The sequence below is a fragment of the Neopelma chrysocephalum genome, unplaced genomic scaffold (genome assembly GCF_003984885.1).
Source record: "Neopelma chrysocephalum unplaced genomic scaffold, ASM398488v2 Primary Assembly neopelma1_116, whole genome shotgun sequence".
NCBI lineage: Eukaryota > Metazoa > Chordata > Aves > Passeriformes > Pipridae > Neopelma > Neopelma chrysocephalum.
Window position 1 is genome coordinate 2329662 of NW_020897778.1, and position 17966 is coordinate 2347627.

The window sequence follows — 17966 nt, forward strand, 5'->3', positions numbered from 1 at the left end:
GGGAAGCCATTCCCCCTTGTCCTGTCACTCCATGCCCGTATAACCAGTTCCTCCCCGGATTTCCCAGTGATGCCAGGAAAGTCCCTGTGTAACACACCCCACCAGTGTAACAGCATCATCCTACAACCACCTTGACCCTTCCCAAGGATCAGGTTTTCCCAAGGCCATCACTTCCAGTATCTCCCCTTCTCAAAGCCAAGAGATTTATGCTAAACCCCACAGCACTGACCCGTCCAGTTGCCTGCAGTTATTTTTCCAGTGGGAAAGCCCTTTCCACAGCCAGCCTCAGTGGATGCTTCAGACATCAGCTGAGGTGCAAACACAACTTTTCCCACCCCGTGCCCATGTTTCAAGCAAGGAAACAGAGGAGCAGCTGGTGCCAGGGAGGTGATAAGGGCTGCCTCTCCCTGCCCTTGTCCCCAGCCCTATGGGAAAGGTGCCTTTCCCATGGAAGGATGCACCAATCATGGGGCGGGGGGTGTATTTCAAATATCAAATCAAAAAGCTAAATGGAAATAAAGAGGTGTTCCCAGGGCACTGGAGTGGCTCCTGTCACACTCCTGCTGGAACATTAATATTTGCCAAAAATAATTTATCTTTGATCAGACACAGCAATATATTTAGTTTTATGTCCATCCTGTATCTGTCTGTGTTACCTTGGGCCACTTTCCACTGAGGAAGGGACAGGAAGGGTCTCTCCAGGCCCATGAGCTCCTGGTTGTCACATCCTCACTATCAGGCATTCTGAGGGTCAGAGGGAGCTCTGGGAATGCCACTGCAGTCTGATACAGGGACTCCAAGGGAAATGGGGCAGGAGCTAGGTCAGAAATCCAGCATTTCAGATATTTTCATGAAGGAGGAGGAATGCTGCAAGAGGAGCCGCCTAAAGCAGCCTGGGAATGCTGTGCCAGGGCAGAGCATGGCATGGTTTGGATTAGGTATAAGGAAGAAGATTTTTACAGTGATGGTGAGGTTGCTCAGAGAGATGGTGCATCCCTGGAGGTGTTCAAGGCCAGGTTGGATGAAGCTTGGAGAAACCTGGTCTAGAGGAAAGTGTCTGATGGTGGAGGGATTGGAACTAGAGGATCTCCAAGGTCCCTTCCAACCCAAACCAGTCTGTAATTCTATCATTTCTGAGCTTACAGATCACCAAGATAGTCCCCAACAGGAGGGGAAGGGTCTGAGAATCCTTTCCCCTGCCATCCCCCTGGATCCAAACTCTTGGACTGAGCAGAGGCAGGTCACCCTTCCCTGCCTGTCCTGATGCTCCTGCTCCTGGCATTGACTGGGGAGCTTCAGGATCCCCATTTTGCAGCCAGTCCTGATTAAAACATCCTCCCTGTACATCCCCAGGCCCTACAAGCCTCCCAGGGCTGGACATGAGCCCAGCCCATTGCAGAGTCCTGCACATCCCCACCCAGGGGATGCAGGAGGACAACCAGCCTGCTGGGCACCCACTGCCAGCTACCCTGCCACAAACCCAGCAATCCAGTGCTCATTTAAAGAGCAGCACGTTTATCCATCCTCATCAGGGTCAGATCAGCCACCAAAGCCAGCAGAGCCCCTGTGAGTTCACAGTGCTGGGTTCCCCCACACCACAGCGATGACTCCTCTGTGACCACCTTCACCATCAAATTTGGGGACCTGCAGCAGCCCTGACTCGACATGCACAGGGTGACAGGGGCAGGCAGGGCTGCAGGACACCTTCCCAGCCGATGACAAGCCCATTCCTGTCATGGATTTGCACTTCCAGCTTGTGCCAATTAACGAGGTGTCACCGACGGCACCGCAGTGGGGCCCCGAGCTGGCCCTGCACAGCACCTCCTGCCCACATCCCCCCCAGCACCACAGCTCACCCCCCTGCAAAGCCCAACCAGCCCCTCTCCCCAAGCAGGGGGTGCACAAATCTTGGAGGATGGGCTGGAGGAGGAAAATCCAGCCCCAAAGACCCCAAGTGCCAGCCCTCTGGCTCTGCTGCCACCCCCCAGAAGAGATGCCCCAAAGCTGAGCACAGCACCTATTAATTAAAATGATGCTCCAAAGCAGTGAGGAGCAGCACAGCTCTGCCCCTTGGCACTCTGGGAAGCAAGCAGGGACCTTGCCCAGGGAGTCTCCAGCTTCCAAGCCCCATTTCACTGGCAGAGGCAGAGCTATGAAAGGAGAGGGCTCCAGCTGACCGGGTTTCCTGTGGTCCTGCTCTGACCCACTGGCACCCCCCGGGCTGTGCTGGCTCTGTAGCTGCACACAGGGACAGGAGCAGTGATTTTGCTGCTGGCAAAGCTCCCAGCTTGCTCAAATAGTTTGGGGAGAAGCCCAAACACCACACTCTTGTGCTGTTTCTTGCAGGAATACCTCACCACCACTCCATCTATAACGTCTACCAAGTAAGCCAATGGACACAACAACTCAGTGCAACACCACAGACCTTGCTGGTGACACCACAGACTTTCCTGGAGACATCACAGATGCTCATTAATGATTTTAAAATCATGGTGAGACCCACCAAAACCACCCAGAGGTGTCAAGAATCATGTTCCAGCCCCCAAGCCCAGCCCTGCATGTCCCTCATCCCAGCTAATGCCTGCACATCCAGAACCTGGATCACTCTGCAAAGTTTCTCCTCTCATCCAATTCATCCTTTAGATATTCAGAGAGTCCACCTGAAAGTGGTGAAAGACCATCAGAAGATGGGAAGCCTACAGCAAAGCTCAGAGCTTGCAGGACAAGGCCGTGTTGGATGGGGCTTGGAGCAATCTGGTCTAGTGGAAGGTGGCCACGGGCAGGGAGTTTGAACAAGATGAGCTTCAAGGTCCCTTCCAGCCATTCTATGATTTTAAGACCCATACTCCCCTTGGTTGAGCTTTTCCCCCAAACCAGCTCTAGTTGAATGTACAGGGTGGTCACAACCCAGAAACAAAACTCAGAATATTCATGACCAAGGCACACACTCAAAGCAGTCAGGAAAGGTTTGTCGAATACATTCAAATAATTAATACATATGAGAACATTGCAATTCCCCTCTTTGCTGGTCCACAAACAGAAAGAAGCTAAATTCATTAGATTAATATTTGTTGAGACTTATTAGTTTAGCTCTAATTTCATGATCAGATGGCATTTTCAGGGAGTTGAAAAGCAAGCTCTGAAGATTCATCGAACCTAAACCACGGCATTAAAAAGAAAGCAATTTAAAAAATTTCCAAGAAGAAAGCCTGTGCCCAGTTGCTAGTTTGTTTCCTACCAACTGGGAAATAAAGCACTTTTATTCCTCACTCAATCTGAGGCCCGAGCTCAGGCTTTTTAATATTAAAGCAAATTAACAGCTTCTCCAGATGCCCAGCCTTCCCAAAATGGGGGTGCCTTCTGGTTGTGATGGTGGCCACCTCTCCACACCGCCCATGACACCTCAGAATAAGGTCCAGATGCTTTAAAGTCATCTGACTGAACTGGATGAAGACAACTGGGCTACCCAGAGTGGTGTCATCAGTCCAGAACCAGAGTGACCCCAACTCCTTTGTGCTGCAGCGAAGCAGAGACCTCACACCCGAGCTGAGGCTTCTCTGCATTTCATTACCTGGAGACCTCGTTCAATAAACCCAGCAACTGTGGTTTGGGCATGACAGGAACATAAACCACGGCTGCTGACCCCGTCTCCATCTCTGTTGCTCCATGCATGAAGTCCTCCAAGCCCCCAGAGCCAGAAAAATGTATTTCATCACGAGGAAGGCTTTGTACAGCAAAAAGGGCTTCGGTGTGTGCATCAAGGAGCTGGAAAGAGAAAGAAATGCTCAGGGTACGGTTGTCCGGCAAAATTCCTGCCCCCAGACAGCTCCCCTGAACAGGGCTGGATGCTGGAGAGCTCCCCCAGCATGGTCTGGAGGTGGTGGGGAGAACCTGGACACATCCCCGAAGGCGAGCTGGGAAGGGCACTCCGCTTAGAGGTAATGTCACGCTTCATTCCCTGCTCCTTAAGGAAACTTTTAGGGAGGCAGAATTGATTCTGAAGTGTGATTATCTTAATTAGGGCACTGAAAAATCCAAGGGCCGGGTTCTCAGCCGGTGGAAGCCACGGGAGAGTTTTGGTGGCTTTGCACCAGCTGGGAGAAAACCAAAGCTCAGGTGATGCCAGGGACATTCCCAGGGCTCCGAGGCACCACCGTCCTCCCGCGCCGCTGTTTGCCTTGGCCACAAGCTCCCTCTTCTCGCGGCTGGAAAGGTCAGCACGGCCCCGGCGGAGGGAGGGCAGGATCAATCCTGGGGGTGACCCCTCGCCCCGGTGCCGGCGCTGCCCCGGGCCCGACGCGCGCCCAGGCAGCTGCTGGGGGCTGACCCCCGCGGGTCCCCGCGCTGACAAAAGGCCTATCTTCTCTCCGCCTAAATGATTTAAATTCTAATCAAACATCATTTATAGCACATCTCGGAGCCGTCTCCCGGGAGCTGGTCCCACGTGAGCCGTTGCCAGGGCAACCGGGGGGTCTCATTTCAGAAATGTCAGATTGCATTATTGTCTTCACACTTCTCTGATAACCCGGTGTCTCTCCCTCTCCTGCCACCCCCCCCCCCCCCCCCCCCCCGCCCGCCCCCCCAGCAGCCAACCCCCACTCTCCTCACCGCCCCGCTCCCTGGAGGAAATCACCGGCTCCGTTTCATTCCTTGCCCTGCCGGCACCACCCTCCCAACGCAGGGTCCCCGTTGGGCTCCGCCGCCTGCTCGGTGTCCTGTTATTTCGGATGGAGAGGAAAAGGAGGGCTGGGATTGTGTTGCCCACGCTGGGAGGGAGGGGGAGAAGCTCACATCATCCCCCCCTGCATTCCCTGCCGTGCCATGGGGCTGCACAGGGCTGCTTGCTGGCTCCCAGAAATTAAAGGGAGAACGGGCGGACAAGGCTCAGAGCAAGATTTTTGTCTGGCCAGGTGAGCTCCACTCTCTTGCAGCCTTCACAAGAGACCTTCCCTTCCCAGGGCATGTCCCAGCACATCTAAAGCAGGTTGTCCTGCAGGATCCAGCACCACAGGATACTGCAGCTCCTCCTGCCCGGGCTTCACCTCTGCCCCATGGCAGGGTGAGCACTGGGGCCAGCCAGGTAAGGGACCCATCCAGGAAAGGGACCCATGGACACCTTCTGTAGCATGGCTGCTCCTCTGCTCCATGGTCTTCCCCTTGGAAGAAAGCATCTCCTTCCACTGGAAGGTGTACCTGGACATGGCAGCAGTGCTGGAACTAGATGGTCTTTACAGTCCTTTCCAACCCAAACCATTCCATGATTCTTGGAGAGGCTCACCTTGATGGTGGCAGCTCAAACCCTGTGCTGCAAGAGCTGCCTGGGGGTCTATTGAAGGAAAAGAAGCTGCACATGGAGGGAGACATCTTTGCACAGAGAAATTTCTGGCCTCAGGCACCTTCCAGCCTCCCCCCAGCTGGGCTGGCCCATGACCAGAGCTCCAATCCCACAGAGGAACCTGGCCAAGCTCTCCCAACCAGCCCCGCCTCCAGCAAAGCTGCAGAGCCCAGGTGAACCCTCTTGCTTCACTGTTGCCATGTAAATGACATTCAAGAGTCATTTGATGATGATGATCTACAAACCACCCAGCCGAGGCAGGACCCCCCCGCACAGCACCCAGCAGGATGAAGCAGTCAGACAACTTCAAATCACCAGACAGTTCTCACTGAGGTGACACTGACCCAAGCACCTGTGTGACACAACCAGGGACAAGATCCCAATCAGGCAAGAACAGCCACCAGGAAAGAGCCTGGACACCTCACACGGGAGAGAGTCACAGAACTGTTAAGGTTGGAAAAGACCTCACAGCCCCATCCCTTCCCAACCGCACCTTCTCCTGCTCCTGGTGGTCACTCCACTCCCTCCTGCTGCCGTCATGGCCAGGACATGCTGCTTTCCCTTGGAGCACCAAGCCCCAAGGAACCAAATCCCGTCTCATCCCCTCCCCTAAGCTCCAGGTACACGGTGTGACTTTGGGATGGTCCTGCGCAGGGCCAGCAGCTGGACTCGATGATCCTTGTGGGTCCCTTCCAGCTCGGCACGTTCTGTGATCCTGTGATTTTCTGGAGGCATCACCGACTCATTGCAGCCAGCTGTGCTGCTCTGGCCCTCCTCCATGACTCCAAGACCCACCTCCACCCCCCCCAGAGGTCCCTGCTTCCAGCTCCCAAAGCCAGCCTGCTGCAGGCTGTTTCCTACAGGAGCTGATATGCCAGCATGCACTGTGGCTGCTCATCTCTCACACCATCCCAACAGCCCTAATTTCCCCATTTTTAACCCCATTTCCCTGCATCCTGCTGGAAGGCGATGGAGCAGTGGTGGTGTCATTCCCACAGTCCCCAGGCATGAGCCCATGTGTGCTGTCCCACATCCCTCCATCCATCCACCTGCCAGGCGCCTTGGCTGCCTGATAAACCCCTAATGAACCTCCCAACTCTGCCTCTTCCCAAAGAATAAACCAGCCCTGGCCCAGGCGGTTAATATTTAACTGAATAAGGGCCATAAATATGGAAAATGGGACTTTTAATTAAATAAGCAGCTTTTAAAAGGGCCCTTGGGCCGAAGAGGCTTTTGTTTAAATATGATTGATTTGACACGTCCTTTCCCTCCCGCTTTCTCCCGCTCTCTCCCTCTCCTGCCTGGTGCAGGGATGGGAAGCACAGTCTGCATCACAGTCCTGCTGTGGGACCCTTTGCCTGCCTGCACCTAGACAAGCTGCCTGCTCCCCCAAAACCTGCCTGTAGCCTCAAGCACAGAGGTTTGGGGGTGTGGGAGTACTTGGAAGGGCACCCGGGCAGGGACAGCCCTTCAGCTCAATCCAGCCCATCTGAGTTTAAGATCTAAAAGGGAGCAGAAGGTTTCCCAGGGCTTTTGAGCTGCCCTTGCCCACCCCAGCTGGTGAAACCAGTGATGCTGGTGATCCTTTGCACCCCCAGGGCAGGATCTGGCCTCTCCCATCACACAACTATGTGGTTTTCCCCGAGTAGGACACAGCAGGTCCCTAACAGAGGCAGTGGAGGGGAAATTGAGGCAGGGAGCAGGGAATGACCTGCCAGGGGAAGGGACTTTGCCCAGTGCTTTGGGGCCAGATTCACCCCCCCAAACTTCAGCACACACACACACATAGACTTTGGCTGCAAAAGTGCAGTAAAAACAGGTTTAATAACTTTGCTGTTCCTTGACATTTGGGCACTACTTGCTGTAGCAAGCGGCACTAATTACTTCTCAGCTACCCAGGCACCGCAGTGTGAGGAGAGCAGGGGCTTTATGGAGTGCCAGGGGCTGCTGGGGGGCACCAGGATGTTGCCAGACCTGGGAAGAGCCTGGGGAGGTGCTGGGGTGCAGGTGGCCTTGCCTGGCCTGGCAGTGTCACCCTGTGCAGGAGGCAGTGCCCTGGGCTGAACCAACGGCCGTGACCCACCGCGTCCCCCCCGACCACCGGGAGCATCCTCAGACCTGGCTCTGCAAGAAACAGGAGTGGGAAGTAATGGGAGGCTCAAGGTCAGAAATCACTGGGAAAAGATGGGAATGCTGGGAAAAGGACCAAGCAGGATCATCACTGTGTCATGATACGGACCAGAGCTGCGGCCACATCTGCAGGAGGGGAGGAAGCTCCAACGGGGCACAGAGAAGCTGGGAAAGGGTAAAAAGGATGTCCCCAAAGCTGAATGGCCTGAGGCTGGGTGACAATTAGAGACCAGGAGAAGGGGCAGCCTGTGGTGGCTGGTCCCACCTGGCAAACACCACAGTGAGGGTCACTGTCAGCTGGTTCCTCCTGTGTTTTCCATCCATGGTTCTCCCCATCCATCCCCCGCCGACGCCGCAGGCCTCGGGCTCCCTTCACTCAGCGCTGCCATGGCAGGTCTCAGCTGAGAGAACACACAGTTAATTATCTCCACAAACAACTCGGGGGAAGCAAAGTATTCCCTGGACCTGGACCTGCTGCTTCGATGGGATTTCATGAGTGAGAATGCAAAAATGGGGGGGAAAAAAAAGGAAGGCATTAATTTGGAAAAGAGCAGGTTGGGCTTCACATCACTTCTGGGTGTCCTTGGGCATGAAAATGCCCATCACGACGTGCCCAGAAGGATGGTGTTCTCAGTCTGGAGTCAGACTGTGCTGCTGTGGGACTTTCTCCTTCAGAAAAGGCCAGGTGGATCCAGTGGGATCACCAACACTTGAGGCAACCACAGCTTCTCCCTGGGTCTGAGCATCCCCAGTGCTGCCACAACTGATGGATGGTGCCCAGGTCCAAAGTCTGCTCAGTGCTGGGGTCCCCAGAGGTTTTTGGGAGCAGGCAGGACTAGCATCCATCAGCAGTGGCACAAGGAGAGCTGCTGGCACCCTGGTGTGACTCCAGGTCCTCTGTGACACACAAAACATACTGCAAAATGACAAGTTTCTGGTTTCAGAAGTTAAACTAAACCTCATGTCTTAACCTCGTGCTTCCAGCAGCTCACACTTCCCCATGGCATCCCAGCCAGGATCCCTCCTGGAGAGCAGCTTTCTCCAGAGCTGCCTTCCACCTGCAGTGACACACCCTAATTCTTCAAACCCATCACTAATCATCTTGTATTTCTCCCTTAAAGCACACAAGGCACTGCCTGGGTTAGTTTGTGATGAACTGCCCCCCCTCTCAGGGCTCCTCTCCTCCAAAGGCCCCTCAGGCACTCCCAGTTTTGGGTGCCCACTCCAAGACACTGCAGTGTCCTCATTTTTCTCCCTCTGAAACCTGGGCACGTCTCAGCTCTGGTGTGCAGCCTCTTAACAGTGAAATATCCATGAATCCCAGTGTTTCCTTCACCCTTGGTGCCTAAATCCACCTTCTCCAAGCCCTTCCCTCTGGGTGCCAGTGCTGCTGGGAGGACAAGGGACATTTCTGGAAGGGGCAGCTCAGGAGATGGAGCCTGGGAGCAGGGGTTTCCTGGCTCTGCCCCTCTCCTGCTGGAGCCAGCTGAGGGTTTTAAGGTTTTCAGTGCTTAACAGCCAATTTGAAAAGCAGAGCCCAAACTTTTCCCACCTGGCTCCCAGTTAAAGATGGGAGAAATCTATAACGCATGTTTGGGTTGGAAAGGGGATGTCCCTGAGCCACTGAGTCCATCACATGTGGCTCCCTGCTGTGGTTGTCAGTGTGAAACTTGGAGCTTCGTCCTCAGCTCCTCCAAGTCCTGCTGATCTCCATGGGTGCTGTGGGTGCTGACGCTGAGGGGTCCCAAAATATCCCACCTCAAACCCAAAGCCAGACCAGCTGAAGCGCTCAGCCCTGACAGAATCAGTGGCATTTTCATGGATTCAGGTTCAAATTAACCTCGTGTGAGAAAAACAAACTGGGCAGGTGCATCACCCGGGAGGTCTGATGCCACAGGCAGATCCGAACACGGGGCCGCTCCTGGGGACTTGAGGCAAAAAAAAAGCTCCTCGTGGCAGTGCAGAGATAAGAGATTTTTTTTTTTTAAAGGCATGTGGTTCTCATAAAGAAAAAAAAAAGGGGGGGAAAAAAGGCCCCATGTTTGCAGCCAACACATGTAATCTGTTGCAGCCCTTGTCAGACAAAACAGTTTTGCCGTAAGACAGCGATTCCCAGAGGGGAAAGGGGCGAAGTGAAAATACTTTATCAGCTGCCTACATATGTAAAGCGGTACCCTGGTTGAAAAGCAAAGCCTCTTTCCCTTTGAAAGCTGGGAAGGGAGAGACGGGAGGCGACTGCCTGAGAGCAGGGACAGAAATGACACAGGCACAAAGCCCAGTGCAGCAAACCCCAGGCCTCCCTCCCAAAACACGCTTATCTCCCCATCAGCCCAACAGAACTACCTGGCTGTGGCAAAGATGTATTAAACAAACAAATCCCAGATGTGATTTCGTGTGGGAAACTTAAAATACACGTGTGGTTTTTAATGTACAGAAATTGTCATTTAGCTCAGATGTTAAAAGCGGGTTCCTGAGTCCCCGGGGTCTGCAGGGAAGTGTCCATCGCCCCAAGTTCCTCTTCCACCAGGTTGGGCGGCTTCTGAGATGAAGGGAATCACATCCCTGCCTGGATTTAAGAAGTGATGCTGGGGCAGGAGCTGCTGGTAGACAAGGGTTTTTCCTCCTGCTCTGAATTTAAGGTCTGTTTAAAAGGCTGGGAATACCGAGAGCTGGACCCATGGCATAAATCAGCCCTCGGGTTCACGGGGCGAGTGGATGGCACCGGCAACAAGTGTGCTGGCTGCCGAGTCCTCACGGAGGCTTCTCCTGCTCCATCCATCAGCCAGAGACCTGAGAAGATGGGAAGAGAATTAATTCCATGTAGCACCTCCCTGTCACCAGCGAGACAGCAAGGGGGACTCGAGCCAGGCTGGGGGGACACCAAGTGCCCGGCTCCATCCCGGGCACATCCAGCGGCATGGAGAGCCCAGGAAGGGATGAGACACTGGGGCCCTTCCCGTGAATGCACAGAGGCAGGAGGGAGGTAAGAAACGGGGTGGGGGGAGGAAGTGGAGCAAAGCAGGGAGAGAAGGAGGAGAAGAAAGGGAAGGAGAAGCGGCGGCGGGGGGAGAGGGAAGGAGCAGGCGCGCGCGTGCCCATCTGGGCGATGCATCACATTGAAATTGTCCCGCATTAAAAATTCACCAGCCAGTGAATTTTCAAGGGATTTGTAGTAATTAGATGACAAAATGCTGGCAAATCTCAGGCTTGCCAAAGATGTTACTCAGGGGTCAAAGACTCGACACTTTTGGCTGGGTAATTTGTAAGTGTCAATCACACTCAGCCATCAGAGAGAAAGGAGAGATCTAAGGGCTGAATCCTAACGAAGTCCAAGGCTCCTGCCTGCCGTGGCCCCCACCGCCCCCTCCCACTGCCACACGGGGCTCCAGACCCCCAGCTGAAACACGAGAGTGGGGTGATCTGGTTTTTCAGTTCTAAAATTAAAAAAAGAAACTTAGTTTTCATTTTTCAGCCCAAATCACTGGCGGGAGGAGCTCCTGCTCTGGTTTGCAGCTGCCTGGATGTGCCTGTCCCATTTATCCTGCTGGGGGGGTAGAATGAGCTGTGACACCACCACCCCCCCTCGCTGTGATGCCTCTGCAGCCCTGTATCAGTTTGTCTGACACGTGGTTAAAATTGCTCCTGGGACAGTCCATCCTCCTGTTTCCCAGGGCTTGCTCAGCCCAGGCTGACACACTGGGCTGAATTCATCTGAAGATGAAATTAAAACAGCTCCTGTCTGCAATCTGCTTGTTTCTACCTCCCCATTGAGTGTCATGGAGCCTCTAGAGCCATCAGCAGCCCCACATGGGTTGTCTCTGCCTGCCTTGGCTCTGCTGAAATAACCTGGGTTAATTTAGACCCCAGCAGGATGCTCCCAGCCCTGGGCTGGGGGAGCAGCTGGAGGGGGGTCCCACTTTGGGTTGAGCCCATGGTGGCAGCTTGTCCCTCACACCCACCTGGAATCTGGGGGAGAAAAAAAATTAAAAGGGTTTCTACTTCATCAGCTTAGAAACCAGACCACAAAATGCAAAATTAAAGCTTTACCCAAAACACCAGGAGAAATCCCTGGCCCTGCCAGGCATGAAGGCTCCATCAGGGCTCAAGGCTCAGCAGGAGGGATGAGCCTGAGGTTAAGCCTGGGCTTTGCTGCCAGGTTTTTGGGGCAGGGTGGACTCTGAAAAGGAATGAAATGGCTGTCCAGACCCACAACTCTCTTGAAGAGATTCTTGCCTTTTGTGGTCTGATTTCTAAGCTGATGAAGCAGAAAACCTTTGGATGGACCGAGGGCAGCACCTGAGCACTTCTCCAGCCCCACCAGCACCAGCAGGACGACTGCAAACACAGGCTACACTTCACTCCAAAGAAGATTTTAGGTCACTGAACGTGGGAGAGGCAGGAGCACACATTTCTCTCTCCATCTCTCTGCTAAATCCCACCTCCAGTTTTGGGCCACGAGGGATGATTTGAGCTGCAGGGAAAGGACAGGGAGGCTCCAGCCATCAGCTCTAAGGTGCTGCAGCTGCTGGGGCATCAACAGCATCCGTCACACCCCAAGGAAAAACACTGCACACCCCAAACCCACTTTCCAACACGCTTAAATAAGCCAAGTCACAGGGAAAAAAAGCCCTAAAGGTTTGTTTGCTCTGTGCCTCCCAGAGTGCTAAATTTTGTGAGTGTCCTCAATCCAGTGGCACAGGGAAGGGAGAGGTGGGGAAGGGGAGCAGAAGGGCAGGAGGGAAATTGCCTTTGGCCAGAGCTGCTGTGGATTATTGGAATCCATGGCCACTCCTTGCTGTGGGACAGCAGGACTGTGCTGTCTGGTACCAGAGCCAAGTGGTGCTCTCCAGCCATTGGGCTGCCCTATATAAGGGAGCTGAGGGGACTGTAAATGTGGCTGTAGGTTCCTCCTCAATTTAAAAAGTCATTTAGCAGCTGCAAAACACTGCCTGGCAGCAGCCAGCCCTCAGAGGGGCAGCCTTCCTCCAACTACTCAGCAGCTGCACCTCCAGCTTCTACCCAACCTATTTAAATAGCCTGAACCATGGACCAAGGTCTGCAGAGAGGCTTCTCCATGTTTTTCTTTATCTTTACTTGATCTAGCATCACCTTAAGAAGCTGCTAGAGGAATATTTGTTGGGAAGCAGCAGGGAAGGACTCTGTGCCCATCACTGCTGCTCTGTCTGATGTTGGGCATTTGAGAGCTGTTCCCTGTGAGCAGGGGGTGTCTGTGGAGCACCATCTCCTCCCTGTCAGAGCCTGTTGCCAGCAGATGAAGACCCACAGGCCTCCCCACTGCACCTGAATGCAGCTCCCACCGCTGCCTCGTTAGCTCTCACAGGAAAAAATTAACCACCAGCAAAGCAAAACCCAAATTTTAGTTGCGTGAACACGAAGAAAACCTTTTTTGCCCCCAGATCACCTCTTCTGACTCACGTTGCAGACCTTCCTACTACTGTCCTACTCTCATTCCTCTTGTCCCAGCAGCTTTGGTAAGCCCTGAGCTGGGGATGTCACATGTGGGCATGTGGTGACACTGTGTTCATACCCTCCCTGTCCACACACACTCACACCCAGCAGCCCAGTGCGGTCCTGGGGCTGGGAGAGAGAGCCAAGCCTAATTACACGGTGCTAATTATGGACCGTGGAACGTAGGGATCCTGCTCCTGCCTTCCTGAGCCTGGCCACAGCTGCCCCACAGCAGGGGAGGTGGGATACCATCCCTTCTCCAGGGTCCTTCTCCCCACTCCCGCGCTGGCATCGCTTCCCGCATTTCACCAATTCAGGTCACACCGTGCACACACCGCCTCAGCCAACGTCTGCTCGTGTTCTCTCTGCCTCTCTTCCTAGCTCCAGTTTGGGGTGAAAGCCTCCCTTATTAGCCAATTTGGATACCTATTTACTGTGAATTACTGAGCCTGATTATTATTCATGAATGGCGAAGTCTGAAATCTCAAGCCCGGCCATGCGATTTCTCTCCCTCTCCAATGCATATATTTAGGGAAAACAGGAGGCAGAGTGTCTCAGTCACACGGAGCCATGCTCTGGAGAAGGGAGAACTGCATGCTGCCTCCTTCTCCTGCTGTATTTCCTGGGGAGGAAGGTGGTGGTGGAAGCTGAAGATGGTGGTGTCAAACACCGGCCATGGTGTCACCCAGGGTAAGGTCCAGGTGTGTTGCAGTATTAAGGAGGAGCTCGTGCTCCCCAAATCTCCCTCCAGCATCTCGGTAACAGCCTTTGCAAATGGGGAAACTGAGGCAGTGAGGGAAGGTCTCTGTGGGAGAGCTTTGCTCCACCAGCAGCAACCTGCCTTCATAGAATCACAGAATCATTGAGGTTGGAAAAGACCTCCAGGATCATGAGTCCAACCTTTGACCAAACACCACCTTGTCACCCAGCCCAGAGCACTGAGTGCTTCGTCCAGTCATTCCTTGAACACCTCCAGGGATGAGGACTCCACCACCTTCCTGGCCAGCTGCTTCCAATGCCTGACCACCAAATTCTTCCTGATGTGCAACCTGAACCTCCCCTGGCACAGCTCCTGAGGCCATTTCTTTTTGTCCTATCACTCAGTTGCCTGGGAGAAGAGACCCCACCTTACCACAACCTCCTGCCAGGTAGTTGTGGAGAGCGAGGAGGTCTCCCCTGACCACACTGCTTCTTCCCTCTCAAAGGAGTAGCCACCAAAGCACTGTTTTTTTCCCAAGTCTAAACCCTTCCTGCATGTTTCCTGCCACATCTTGCTCAAGACAACTGCAAACATGCACAGATACCACACTCACTGCCTCTGTGAGCAGGCAAGTAAAGCTGGTAAAGTTGCTGGGGAGAAGGGGATGTCTGTTGACAGACAGGCAAAGAAAATGCTGGAGATTTCAGAGTTCCTGGCTGGAAAACAGCAGGCATGATACAGGGGGATGCAAGCCTGTGCAGCCCTGGCAAAGGGCTGGTGAATGGCATCTCTAGTGTTTTCTGCAAGGAGACAGCCTTGCTTGGCCCTTCAGCACTTCCCAGATCCCCACTCCAGGGAGGACACCCAGGACGAAGACTTTGCAAAGGCAAGATGGGACTAGAGGGATGAGAAGAGCTGAAATTTGTGATCTGTAGGCAGGAGCAGTGCAATGGTGATGAAAAGAAACCACCAAGAGCTCACAGAGCAGGATGCTCCCTGCCTGCTCTGACTCTCCTGCCCCCTCCTCCCGTGGAACAGGGAGAAAAACACCACAGATTGTGGTCAGGAGTTTTCCAAAGGCAGTGAGTCACTTTGAGCAATCAAAGAGGGCACTGTGGCACAGACTGGCTCAGCAGAGACATGATGTCTCAGCCCTGCAAGCAGAGGGGCTGGCAGTGCCCAGCAAAGCCAGGCCCCTTGGATATCCTCTCTGCCTTGCCTTGCCTGCTGTCCCTGTAAGTAGATAACAGCCCACACAGGCCTCTGGCAACAGGCAGCAATGAAGGAGAGCTGGTTCTACATTAAAACCAGTTAACCCTCTCATTCAGTAAAAAGGCTGCATTTGAATAATATCCTAATCCAATTCCAGAGCTGGCCCTGGGGAAGGGGATATGGAGAGTGCCTGGGGAACAGCCACAGCTGTCACAGCTCCTGCTGTTGTCCAGCTCGCTGGGGTCTCACCCTGGATGAAGATGTCACAACCTGCCAGAAGCCCACCAGCTCCAACCTGGGATCTGCAGACCCCATGGGGGACCCTGCATCGTATCCCAGGGTCCCAGAAGACAGAACTGAGTGTAAACTACTGGTTTCAGCTCTCCAATGGGGAGAGCAGGGGCTGAGCGTGAGCCCAGAGAGACTCCCTGAGCCCATCTAGGGTGGCTGTACCCCAGCTCTTGTCTGCAGAGCAACGGGTGATGACAGGCTTGGAGCTGCTCATCCCCTCTGCCATCAGCACAACCTGGGTAAACACACCCATCCCAAAAAGGACACTCAGAGAGGTGAGCATCCCACCCCCCAAGGGACCAGCTCTCCCCAGGGAGCACAGGGTGACACCGACCCTGGGGTGCCAAGCGCCAGGAAAGCGAGGGGACCAGCGCTACAGCTCCTCACAGCCTCATTACAACAGTGTGCAATCATTTGTTACAGATACAACCTTTCTAAATAACAGTTATTGCTAAAAGAAACTATTATCCCTCCCAAACAAAACAAGTGCATTGTGACGGTGTTCAGCCGGAGAAGCACGGCCGAGGTTAAGGACCAGTGGGAGGCTGTTTCCCAGCTTTAACTACGTGGACAGTGAAGAGAGTTTGCATTATTTTATCATTATGATTGTTTCAGATCAGAGGAAAAAAAAAAAACAGGCAGCAGGGAGTGATGAATTTCCTGCAGACCTACTTAGGCAATCATTTTAATTCAGGGTAATTAGCAGGTATGTGCTCGTTTTCCAAAAATTCCTGGTAAACCCGCTGTAATTTTAGGGTTGCAAAGTGTGGGATTCTCAATACGTAACAAAGAAGGGGAGTCTTTGCTGGTGGAGCAGGAATTAACTCAAACAGTTCTTCAGAGCTGCGATCAGCACTTTCATAATTAATGTCCAGGCACATACATATCTGTATACACATACACAGCCCTTCCCGCTCACATCAAACAGATTTCCTTGATACCAAATTGCCTGAAAAATTAACCAGTGTCAAACTGCTCAACAAGATAAGTATCATTAAGGGAAAAAGAAAATCTTCATTACGATTGAAGGTACGGGGGAAAAAAAAAGAAACCCTCATGAATGTTTTCCAGCCCATTTCCAGACCAGGAAATAACATGTTTTAAAACATATCAAAGGGTTAAATTAATTTTCATTAAAATTTAAATTTGAGAAGGCTCCCTCTCTTCTTTCCTCCCTCCTCCCCCTTTGAACGTTTGACTGGCAACCATTTCATATTTCAATCTCGGCAGAACAAATTGAATTAGATGTTGAAACCAAACTCTGCTCTGTTCTCTAAAGCCTACATGCTCTGCTTGCGCTAATCCTTTTCGTCGCCGCTGCAGACCTCAGAGACACTCAGCAAGAAACCTGCCCTGCTACAAAAGACAATGAAGGGAAAGAGAAAAAAAAAGAAAAACCAAAAAAACCCCCAAAAAACCCCAGGAAAAAACCCCCCCAGGAAAATCCAACCCCAACCTGCAACACTGCAAAGCTTCGCTTAAATCATGTGCTGGGTGATACACGTGCCTGGAAGGGACCCTGCCTGGCTCCTCTGTCCCCTGTGATGGCTGTCAGCTGCTGGTTGGTCCTTCACACCCACAGTGTTAAAACATCCCTGCTAAATTTAAATCTAATTTAGCTAAGGGTAAAGTTTCCCTGCAGTGATCACCCAGTGCGGAGCTGCTGGGGCCAGTCATGGTCAGGAGGCAAAGGCAGTGGGGAGACGGAGAGGGATTGGAGGTGGGAATGTCACTCATCAATGCTAAAAAAAAAAGGGGGAAAAACCATGTCACCACTGCAGGTGACACACTGACACCTCCTTTGACAGCCCTGCTTCTACACCCGTGACTCAGTTTACCCACCTGCAAAGGGCAGGGTGGATGCACTGGAGCTGCCATAAGGGCTGAGGGTTTTACACCGCAGCTCTGCAGGGATTCCAAAGGGGTATCCCTGAATTTTGTGGGGGTCTGTCCCCTGAGCCAGCACCCCCAGGCCTCAACAGCAGGAATGTCTGGAGTTGGGGTCTGGGAAGCCCCTCAGTGGCAGTAGCAGGGCTCTGGAGCTGCAACACAGCTCGGGGGACCAGCATGGGGTGTCACAGCTCTGGTCACTGAGCAGGAGTGCTCAGCCTCCTCCTGGGACTGCAGGAAGAGCCAGGGAGCCTCAAGCCCACCAGTGCCAAGCCCCAGGCCCCGTGGGAGGATGGGTTTTGGAAGAAAAACTGGCAAGGTCACATTTGTGTCCCAGAAGAACTGGGACAGGACACATCTGTGAGCACAGGGATCGCTTGGGCTCTGAGCAACACTCCGTGTCCTGCCCCTCCTTCACTGCTCCATCCCTCCCCTCCTCAATCCCTCCCCAGCTCCACCCTCGGGCTGGAGAAGGTGTTAACAGCAGGTACACCTGGAGGGATCCTTAAATCAGAGTTGCTCCGAGGGGACAAACATTATCTGGAAGCCCCAGCAGGTCCTGCAGAGGCACTGCACGAAGCAGGCAGTTGTTTAACCCAGCCTGGATTATTCCCGTGGTCACGAAAGCACCTTCCCTTTCATCGTAAGCACCTTCCCTTTCATCAGGAGGGCCCCGGAGCTGTGCTCGTGCCCGGTGCCGGCGGCAGCCCGGGAAGGCACGTGGATTAACGGGGTTATTGGTCGGCTCCAGGGCCAGATGCGCCCGCGGTTCAGGCGGCCAGCGGTGGTGTGAGCTGAACAAAAGTCTGGTAATAAGTAAGGTTATGAGCACCCCACTGCTCGGTGTATTGGGCACCACCTCGCAGCAACAGGCAGAGATTGCCGAGAGGAAAACAGCATCTCCAGCAGTAACGTGCATCTCACACACACACACACACA